General features: G+C 40.8%; 1 long non-coding RNA gene across 3 annotated transcripts in view; it reads right to left on the bottom strand.

The window, feature by feature from the left end:
- Positions 1–1018: 1018 nt before the first annotated feature.
- The window catches only part of LOC105485570 (uncharacterized), a 29087-nt gene continuing 20711 nt past the window's right edge, over positions 1019–9394 (bottom strand). The window contains exons 1-4 of one of the 3 annotated variants that reach the window (XR_989672.2): positions 4847–4900; positions 3589–3701; positions 2613–2965; positions 1019–1237 (exon numbers count right to left, since the gene is read on the bottom strand). This is a non-coding gene — a long non-coding RNA (uncharacterized lncRNA). The other 2 variants (XR_011615151.1, XR_011615150.1) reach the window with 2 other exon arrangements.

The following is a 9394-nucleotide window of genomic DNA, read 5'->3' as shown; positions in this document are numbered from 1 at the left end:
CTCCTCTGCAATGGACACAACTCTCCTTGCTGTTTGTTACTGATTGGAATTCTGGGACCATGTCCTGATCAATGCAATACTGCCACCTCCTTAGCTCTCAAACCTAATAGGTTGTAAACTTCATGAGAAAAGAGCTAAGGACTTACTTCTGATAACCCAATTCCAGGCACTCAGCACACTATAATAGATTTGTTTAAAAATGTGTCTGGATGAACAAATATAATTGCATGCTGTTTGTCAGTCACAGTGATACTGGGCACTGGAGATCCAATGGTTATAAAGAAGATTCTCCCTTCCTATAGTCTACAGTTTGTAGAAAAGGGAAAGTATTAAATAGATAACTGGAATAATACATGATACATGATATGCCAGGTTGTTGAGGCTGAAAGGAATGGGCTAAGGGAAAATACTGATAAGTGTGGAAGTAAAGATCAAAGGACTCTAGCTGGGTAGGGAAAGACATGAAGACAGAGTGTGGTGACAAGAGGGGTCTATGACCTAGAGGAAGTATTGAGTGCAAGAACTGGAAAAATTGGTATGGTGGTTAGAAAGTGGAGTGTTTGGCTCTTTATTTAAAAGGTACAGAAGGTCCAGGTAAAATCTAAACTCATGAATGTGATATAGGAAAGGATGGCCTGGAGGAGAAAATCACTATTCAGGAATAGGTAACAAAAAACTGAGAGGTCAAATGTTGGGGTAGCTCATCAGCGTGGTACTGTGTCATTTGAAATAATCAGTCTATATGAAAACTTCAACCAAATATTTCAAACTCTTCTTCCTCTAGGACACAGATTCCCTTCTTTGAGTTGAGCTGCTGTTCTGGGAGCACCGCATACAGCTCTGTAATGCCCCTATGCCAATGCTTATCACATTGAATGGCTGTTGCTTTTTTACATGTTGGTGAATGCTTTGAGAGTAAGGACTACATTGTGCCTCTGGCTCTAGAAGAGGGGATGATACCTAGAAATACTTAATAAATATTTCTGAATGAATGAATGAATGAATGAATTCATCGATTGCAAGTAGGGTTTATTTCAGGTGCAGCTTGATGAAGGAACTCAACATCAACAGGAACTTTTTTTCATTTCTGATCTCTGCTTTCCTTGGCCATATTCTTGGACATTTCTCTTTTTGTGCTACAGAAATGGAACCAGACCTCATATTTCCTCAGTCCACTGTCTCCTTAGTTGGGTGTATGTGCTCCACAGCATGCAAAATATGATCCAAAGCATCTGAGCTGAGAGTGAGAAAAGCATGGTTACCCAAGGGAAATCAAGGTATAGCTATCAAAAAGTGAATGGATCCTGGGTGGCAGTAACAACAGATAGCTACCATAAAAGGCAACAGTTACTTTTCTTGTGAGACCAAGAGGTACCAACAACAACTTCAAGAAGTGCAAGGATTGCATCTTGGTTATTCTATAGGACTTGGAGTCATCACCTGGATGTTTTTGAATAAAGGAAACCTGCCTTTGTTCCTGATGAGCTGCTCACTTTGACTTCCCAGAAACTCAGGGTAGCTGAACTGCAGGTTTGGAGGTTTCTGGCAGTGGGTCACACTCCTCACTTTTCCAGGAGCCCTTACAGCCATGAGGGAAGGGGCACTGTGGCTGCCATAAGCAGTCTCTTAATTGGGTGTCCACTCAAAGTGCGCTGATAGAAACTCGACAACGACTTCCAATTGAAGTTAGACTTGCAAAGCTCCCAGTAAATAGCCTTGTTGCTCGAAGCAACTCTCAGAGGAGAAAGGAGGATAAAGGCATAAGGAGTTGGGGGTGGTGGTGTGTGACTTGTGAAATTGAGAATCATTAAAAGCTGTAGGTGAAGGGGAAGGTCCACAGTGCATTTCAAGATGACAGAAATAAAAGGCAGCTCCATTGGTCAATGTTACATTTTGGAAGTCGGAGGCTAAATTGGCTCATGGTATTTAGCTGTGCGTAGTGATTATTAACAAAATAATACACGTAATTCTTAACAAAATATTAGAAGCCTCAATAGCAGAAAAATAAAATCTATTTTAGAAAAACTTAAATCTTGAGAAGGGGAAAAAAATAAAGTGATAGACAAATTTTTACACAGAACAGACATGAACACGTTATCTTAATCTCCCTGAGGCTTTGGGCCATTTTAATTCTTTTCCAACTTACAAATTACCTTAACATTTCTAAGGGACACGGATGTCTTAAATTGATAAGTAGAATGTCAAGCATCACTTCCAGTAACAGGAAAAGAAGCCACCGTCTTTAATTTTTACATCTAATTGACTTCAGTTCAGGTGTAGTCAAATGTATATTATTTCTTAATTTGACACCTTCCATTTAAGAGGTCTTATTTTATGTGTCAGAGTCACAGGTGTGAAATTAGTCACTGGGAAGGCTGACTGTTCCAGATTCTTTTGACCTTATGGCTGGAGGGAATTTAATCGTAACCTCATAAAAAGAAAGGAATTCTGGCCACTAGGGAAGATGATTACATGGTCATTGACAATGTGAACTTGAATGGCTACCTTAGCTCTTTAGTTATAATGAATCAAGAAGAAACGTTCAAGGTTGGAAAGGAGGCACCTGGTAGGGGATAATGACAGGTAGTTATGCAAATAGTATCAACACTTACAGAATGAAGAGGCTGGAGCTTCTTTGAGCCAGTTTGGAGATTTCAGCCAAGAGAAGTGCAAAACTCACAAAAGGTTCAGTGTCAGTCATTAAAACTACTGTCAGGTGGCACACTTCTATTCAGTAAACTGCAAACTGGGATTTTTCTTGGCTAGGAAAGTGGCTCTGTTGTCTTGTCTCCCTGGAATTCTTCATGCTAATTTTTTCCCTTCTTTTTTTCTTTTTTAGTCTGTGTCTTTCTATATTGTCCAGGCTGGGCTTGAGCTTCTGAGCTCATGTGATCCTCCTGCCTCTGCATCCCAAGTAGCTGAGATCACAGGCGTGCGCTCTTCGTGCTAATTTAGTATTAGTTCCCTTAAATGTGAATGGAGGGAGAAAGGAAAACAAAATAGCTGAAATCAATAGAGTTTATCAAAAGCTCCCAGTAACCAAGTTTTCTTCATATAAGTTCTCACAATTAAAAAAAATTTTTTTGTTCTGTTTTTGTTTTTTAGTCTTAGCTCTGGCTTTAAATTCTATCATCTCAAAGCACCCAGGGCTGTTCTTAACGCACAGAACATAGTCATTAAGACTAGATAAATAATGATTGAAGGAATGGATAATTATGGGAACATGAATGTTATAAAGGAGAAATAAAAGCAACTCAAAATGGAATTAAAGGAAACAGCTTCAGTATTAGATTTCAATTTACACACTTTCTATAACACTAAAATAGATGTATTTCTTAGAATTCTTTAAAGAAAGTCTGTTGAGAATACTTGTGAGATAATCAGTTTTAGTCAGAGATGACTTAATTAAGGTAAGGATATATAAACAGCTTTTACCACCCGCAGGCAAAGTGCTGTTGTTTGTCAGAATAATGAAACTGGTTTCTGTTTATAGAAAACCAGACGGTCCTCATTGGAGTTCCTTCTTCTAAACAATGAAAAAAAATGCCCCTGTGAAAAATACATTTTCTTAGGATGTAGAATCATTACCTTGGGTGGTATGTTTAGGGAGAGAACCATTATTCCTCACTGCTAATGCTTCCTTCCATGTGGCTAGAACTTCTGTTAGAATCATTTCCCTCTGCCTCTCTTGTTACTTCTCTCTGGGGAAAGAGGTTTTATTTAATATGAAAATTTGGGAGAAGACACTGAGCCTCACCCTCTTCTCCACTGCCATCCTGCCCATAAGCACACATTAGTGGTTCCTCGAGGCTAGTCTCCTCAAAATGTGTTCTTGGGCCAACAGTACCAGCACCTGGAGACGTGAAAATTTGTTACATAAATGCCAAAGATGGCCTCTGTATTTTGGGCCTCTTTACTCCCTCACAGGAGGCTGGGAGCAGTGAGCTCAAAAGCCCAGCAGTGCCAAACACAATGTTTACACACCCAGTTGTTTTAAACATAGCCCAGATAAGTAGGGTCTTAGCCATTTAGAGCCTTTTTATTTTGCATACCCTGTGAAACTGCACCTGACATCTGCTAGCCATTGATAGGAGAAATCCTGCATCTATACCAAGACTCCTAGGTCTGCTGCCCTCGGGAGCTCATTGACCCAGAGACTTTGCTGGGCTACTGAGGGCACCAATTAGTAATTGTAGTTCTCCCCTCTGATTCCCTCTCTCTCGGCAGTTCCCTTGTCCTCTTTCTCTTCGGAATGGTCTCATGCTCTGAGAAACTCTCCCAGGAGCAGACTTCTCAGTGTCACCCAAATCAAGCTTGCTGTGTGTTACCGCCCTCTCACGGTCACATCGTTTTCATCAGCTCTGAAACCCCTGGAACTTGCTCTAGAATACCACATTTTCTGATTTTGCCTCAGATCTATCGAATCAGAAACTCTTGGGTTGGGCCCAGTAATCTGTATTTTAGTAAGCCTAGCAGATGATTCTGTTGCCTGTGGGAGTCTGAGAAAAACTGCCTCGAGTTTTATAGGGGAAGGCCCCAGTGGGGAGGCCTACAGCTCTCCAGTGTATTTGCTGTGACCTGGCATGTAAGTTTCTGTATTACTTATCTGGTGCTGTGTAACAAATTGCCTCCAAAACTTGTTGGCTTAAAACCATAAACATATAGTATCTCAGTTTTTGTGGGTTGAGAATTTAGAAGTTTGGAGGAGTGGTTCTGCTCAGGCTTTCTCATGTGGGTGTAGTCAAGGGGGTTGGGGCTTCCGTCATCTGGGGGCTTGAGGGCTGGAAGATCTGCTTCCAAGGTGGCTCAGTCACATGGCTGCTGGCAGGAGGCCTCAGTTCCTCACAGTAAGAGTGCCTCCACAGGGCTGCTTGGGTAACCTCATGACCTGGCAGCTGACTTACCCCAGAGAGAGAGATTCATGAGAGAGCAAGAGAAGTCATAATGTCTTTTGTGACCTAGCCTCAGAAGTCACATTTGTCATTTTCACAGTATCCTATTAGTCCTATGAGTCAGCCATATACAGCATGGAACAGGGCTACACAAGCACATGAATACCAGGTGGCAGGGATCATTGGGCCCTCCCTCTAAATCAGGAATGAAACATTGGCAGCCTGAGTCTCCCGAGCATGTCTCAATCATCAGAGGTGGTAGTTTACTTCTGTTTATGCCCATGCCTCATTTGATGGGGGGAAAAGCAATGTTTTTTACTAACCATCTCAAAACACAACATAAAAAGTATAAATCATGGTGACCTGTCTTTTTTGAATAAACTTGATAACTATTAAGTTATATATAATCTTTAAGATATATCTTTAATCTTTTATATATATATCTTTATATCTCCATATATCTTTAATCTTTATATATATGGATAAACTATAAATCTTTTTGAATAAGCTATATATCTTTACTGGGATGTCCCATAGCACCTCAAGGACAAAAACTCCTGATCTACCCTACTGTGTTAGTCTACTTTGAATTGCTATAAAGGGATATCTGAGGCTGGGCAATTTATAAAGAGAAGAGGGTTATTTGGCTCACAATTCTGTAGGCTGCACAAGAAGCATGGTAGTAGCATTTGCTCAGTTTCTGGTGAGGCCTCAGGAAGCTCACAATCAAGATGGAAAGTGCAGGATGAGCAGCCTGTCACATGGTGAGAGGGAACAAGACAGGAAAAAGGAGGTGCCAGGCTCCTTTAAACAACCAGCTCTCATGTGAATTAACAGCGAAAGCTCACTCATGACTGGGAGGAGGGCACCAAGCCATTCATGAGGGGTCCAGTTCCATAACCCAAACACCTCCCACTAGGCCTATCTCTAACAGTGGAGATCACATTTCAACATGAGATTGGGAGGAGATGAATATCCAAACCATAGTACCTGGTAAACCTATTTTTTCTTTATTTCTTTTTAAAGTAAAGAGCACCACTATCCACCCAGCTGCCCAAGTCAGAAGCCTGGAAACCTGACTCCTTTGCCCCAAGTCCTGTTACTCACCGAACCCAGCTTATTCGATCTCCTGAATGGCTCTCAGATTGGACCACTTCTCTTCTTCACCAAAGTAGTCCCTCAACAAGATTGTTGCAATGATCTCCAGCTGGTCTCCCTGCCTTCCATGTGAAAAAGTGTAGAGGCAGGACAGAGTGGAGGCAAGGAGGCCAGCTGGAGATGTCATGTCAATCCAGTTGGAAAAGTCATGGAGAGGGCTAGACCAGTCTGAGAGCGATTCAGGAGATAAAATGAACAGGACTCCCTGATTTACTCTAAAGTGATATCTTTTTTCAATTCTTTGATGGTTCTCCTTTGCCCTCGAAGTCCCAGTTCTGAGAAGGCTATGCGAGACCTTCATTGCCTGGTTTGACTTACATCTCCAGCTTTCTTTTGGATGCTATCCTGAGCTAGTCAGAACTTGTTAAATCCATCATTGCCTATTTCCACTCAACACTAAACCCTTTTTATATACTTTCTCCTCCACCTGAAATGCCCTTTGCCCCACCCTGTTCACTCAAGGAGCTTTTATTTGATCTTCAGGTCTTGGTTTAGATGTTCCTTTTTTTGGAAGTGTGACCTTTTGGGACTTTCAACTTTGGATTAGAAGCCTTTCTATGATCTCCCTCAGCATGGGGTAGTTAACTCATCATAGCATTTACCAGTATTGAAATGTCAATTTACTTGACTCTCTACCAAACTGTACAGTGCTTGAGGCAGGGACCATGTCTTATGGACTTTTTTATGCCAAGTCCCTGCCATATGTTTGGCACTTGATATCATTTGTTGAGTGAATGAATGCTTTTATACTTATTATTTAATGTCTTTTGCTTATTATCTCAGTGGAGGGTTGTCTTGTTGGTTGTCATCTCATTATTTGGTTTATGTTTTGTCCTTCCTCCTTCCCACCCCCATACCTCCTTTCCTCTTTCTACTTCATTTCTTTTCTTCATACATTCCCAAACATTTGTAGAGCTCCTGCGGTATCCCAGAGAGTGCTTTTGTAACTTCTACCACTTCACACCTTCTGTACTGGATTTCTCTACTTGCTGTTTTTAATTTTTACTATGAAAGGGGATAATTTTTAAGATTCTTCTAACCTATATCTAACCTTGTAATGAAGATGGTGGACAATGCTTGAGATGCTCGAAATACTACGCTAAATGCTCAGGAATGCGGTCACTGGACCCATGGCGATGCACAAGTCTAACTTTATTTTCTTAAACACATAAAAATACTTGGGTGAGCATGTTTACTTGGGTTCCTTCTAGAGGAAGATATTTATGAAGAAAAGGACACCCAGGTTATCTGCAGTACTTCACAGTGTGTGGGTGGATGTTAATGTGGCTGTCTCCAATCAAATCACAGGGGACTTATCTGACAGTGGTGTGCTGGTAAATTGGCTGTCTGAAAAAAAAAGCCCTGATGTGTAGCATTTGCCAGTTTTCATGGTATAAATACTCCCCTCCTGGCTGATTTCAGGCTACTAAGATGACATCACTGAATATGGAGTTGGGAAGTGATAGGGAGAATCGGCTCATCATTGCTGTATCGGGGCATGGGTTTCCAGGAAGAAAGTGCTGGACAACTATTGTGAAGTTGTCTAGTGTTTTGTCTCCTTTTCTGAAACTTGTCCTAACCATAGCACAGTTGTCACACAGATTATTCTGACGGGAACAATCAGAATGATGGGAATAATCAGCTCAACTGGGCTGAGCAAAGTACTTTCTAGAAAACTTAAATTGGAATTGGTTTGGCTGGTTTCATGAACAGAGAAGATATAAATTGGAATTAGTACTGAGACCATTTCCTTCAAATGGGCTTAGAACAGAATAAACCCACCTGCAGCAAGAAAGAAGCAGCAACAAGAGATGGAGAGAAGGGAATGTCTGGGTTTGTACAGCTCTCAAGCAGTGCTTCTATCTATGGAGCTGTGAGACTCCCTTAGCCTCTGGGCTTAAGCTCCATGTTATTTGAAAATCAAGATCTTAATAGTACAAAGAATCTGGCTGAAAAACAACAATCAACAATACCTTTCTTTTCCAGTTTTTCTCCCAACCACCTATCTAGAAATTAACCTCTGAAATATTAAATCCTTGATTATAGGTTTAAGAGAAAAAATCGTTCTTATAGATAAGAAAATCTCTTTCACAACAGCAACTTCTAATAGGCCAGTGTTTTTCAAAGCATCTTTCCTGGACCGTTAGGGTCCAAGACACCTTAGAACTCTGTGATGTCTTGGGGACTAGAAAAACAAGTATAGTGGGCAGAGGTCCAGGCTCCAATTGTAACATCACCTAAAGCAGCTCTGGGCTTATGTACTTTAGAAAGATGTTCTATTTGCAATTGTATTCACAGAGTTTTCCCTGCTGAAGCCTTAAGTAAAATTGGGAAAGGGTTGGCTTGCCTTCTGTGTCCTTAGTGCTCCCTTTCTGCTGCTGCTCTCCTCCTAGGCACCTGGCCTCACCCTCTCTTAGAATCTTCCTGCCACTGCCTCCTGCAGAAGCAGCTCTCAGGAAAAGGCAGGTAACTTACAGTATATGAGGATAAAACTGATAAGTCTAAAGGTGTTAACTTTCTATCTGCATCTCAGTGGAGGACAACGTAAAGCCCAGGGAAGAAGCCATAGTCATAAAATTTCGACCGTAGTCCAAGAGGTGGATGTGGAAATGAGATGTGGATAAAATGGAAATATTTTCCTGCAACTTCGGAATTTTCCACGTAGACAATGAACTCCTTGGGGGCAGTCATGAAGTTCATTTCAGAGTCAAGGGCATGAATCCTTTTCCTTACTCAAGAGCTAGATATGAGATAGAGCGATTTTAGTTTTTAACTTTGGTTTCACTTAAAGTACTTGCATTCCTAGTATTAGCATTTTATTTTTTAAGTTTTGTTTTTCAATAGAAATATAAATGAATGTGCTGAGCTGGGGTATGTCCAATTACTTTTTTGAAAACAAAACTAGTCCTTAATGATATTTAGCCAGTACTTTTCTTGGCTCAAGATTTTGGATTGTTTAATAGATCTCACACTTCTCTAAGTGGGGGATGGCACACCTAAGTCACAGCACTAGAGAGATAATCAACAGGAAGATGGACATGTGAATTTGGAAAAAAAAATCCAAAACTCAGAACAATACCTGTGGACACCTCTGAGCATAATCATTGATAGAAATTTGTAAAGCATGATGCCTCAATGTGAAGAGCAGAATAAGGTGTGGAATACGCTTTGGTTGAGGAGTTCTAACATGCCTGAGGCTTCAGATGGAATAAAACACATTCCTCAGAAACCTCCAGGAGAGGAGGAAGTGTGGCATTTTCCACACATGTCTAAAATGTGGAAATTACCTGGATTCCCATAGGTTTTCTTTAGAGACTGTAACCACATGTAATAGGATTTTATAA

The sequence above is a fragment of the Macaca nemestrina genome, chromosome 16, assembly GCF_043159975.1.
Source record: "Macaca nemestrina isolate mMacNem1 chromosome 16, mMacNem.hap1, whole genome shotgun sequence".
Lineage (NCBI taxonomy): Eukaryota > Metazoa > Chordata > Mammalia > Primates > Cercopithecidae > Macaca > Macaca nemestrina.
This window is presented reverse-complemented; position numbering and strand designations above follow the sequence as displayed.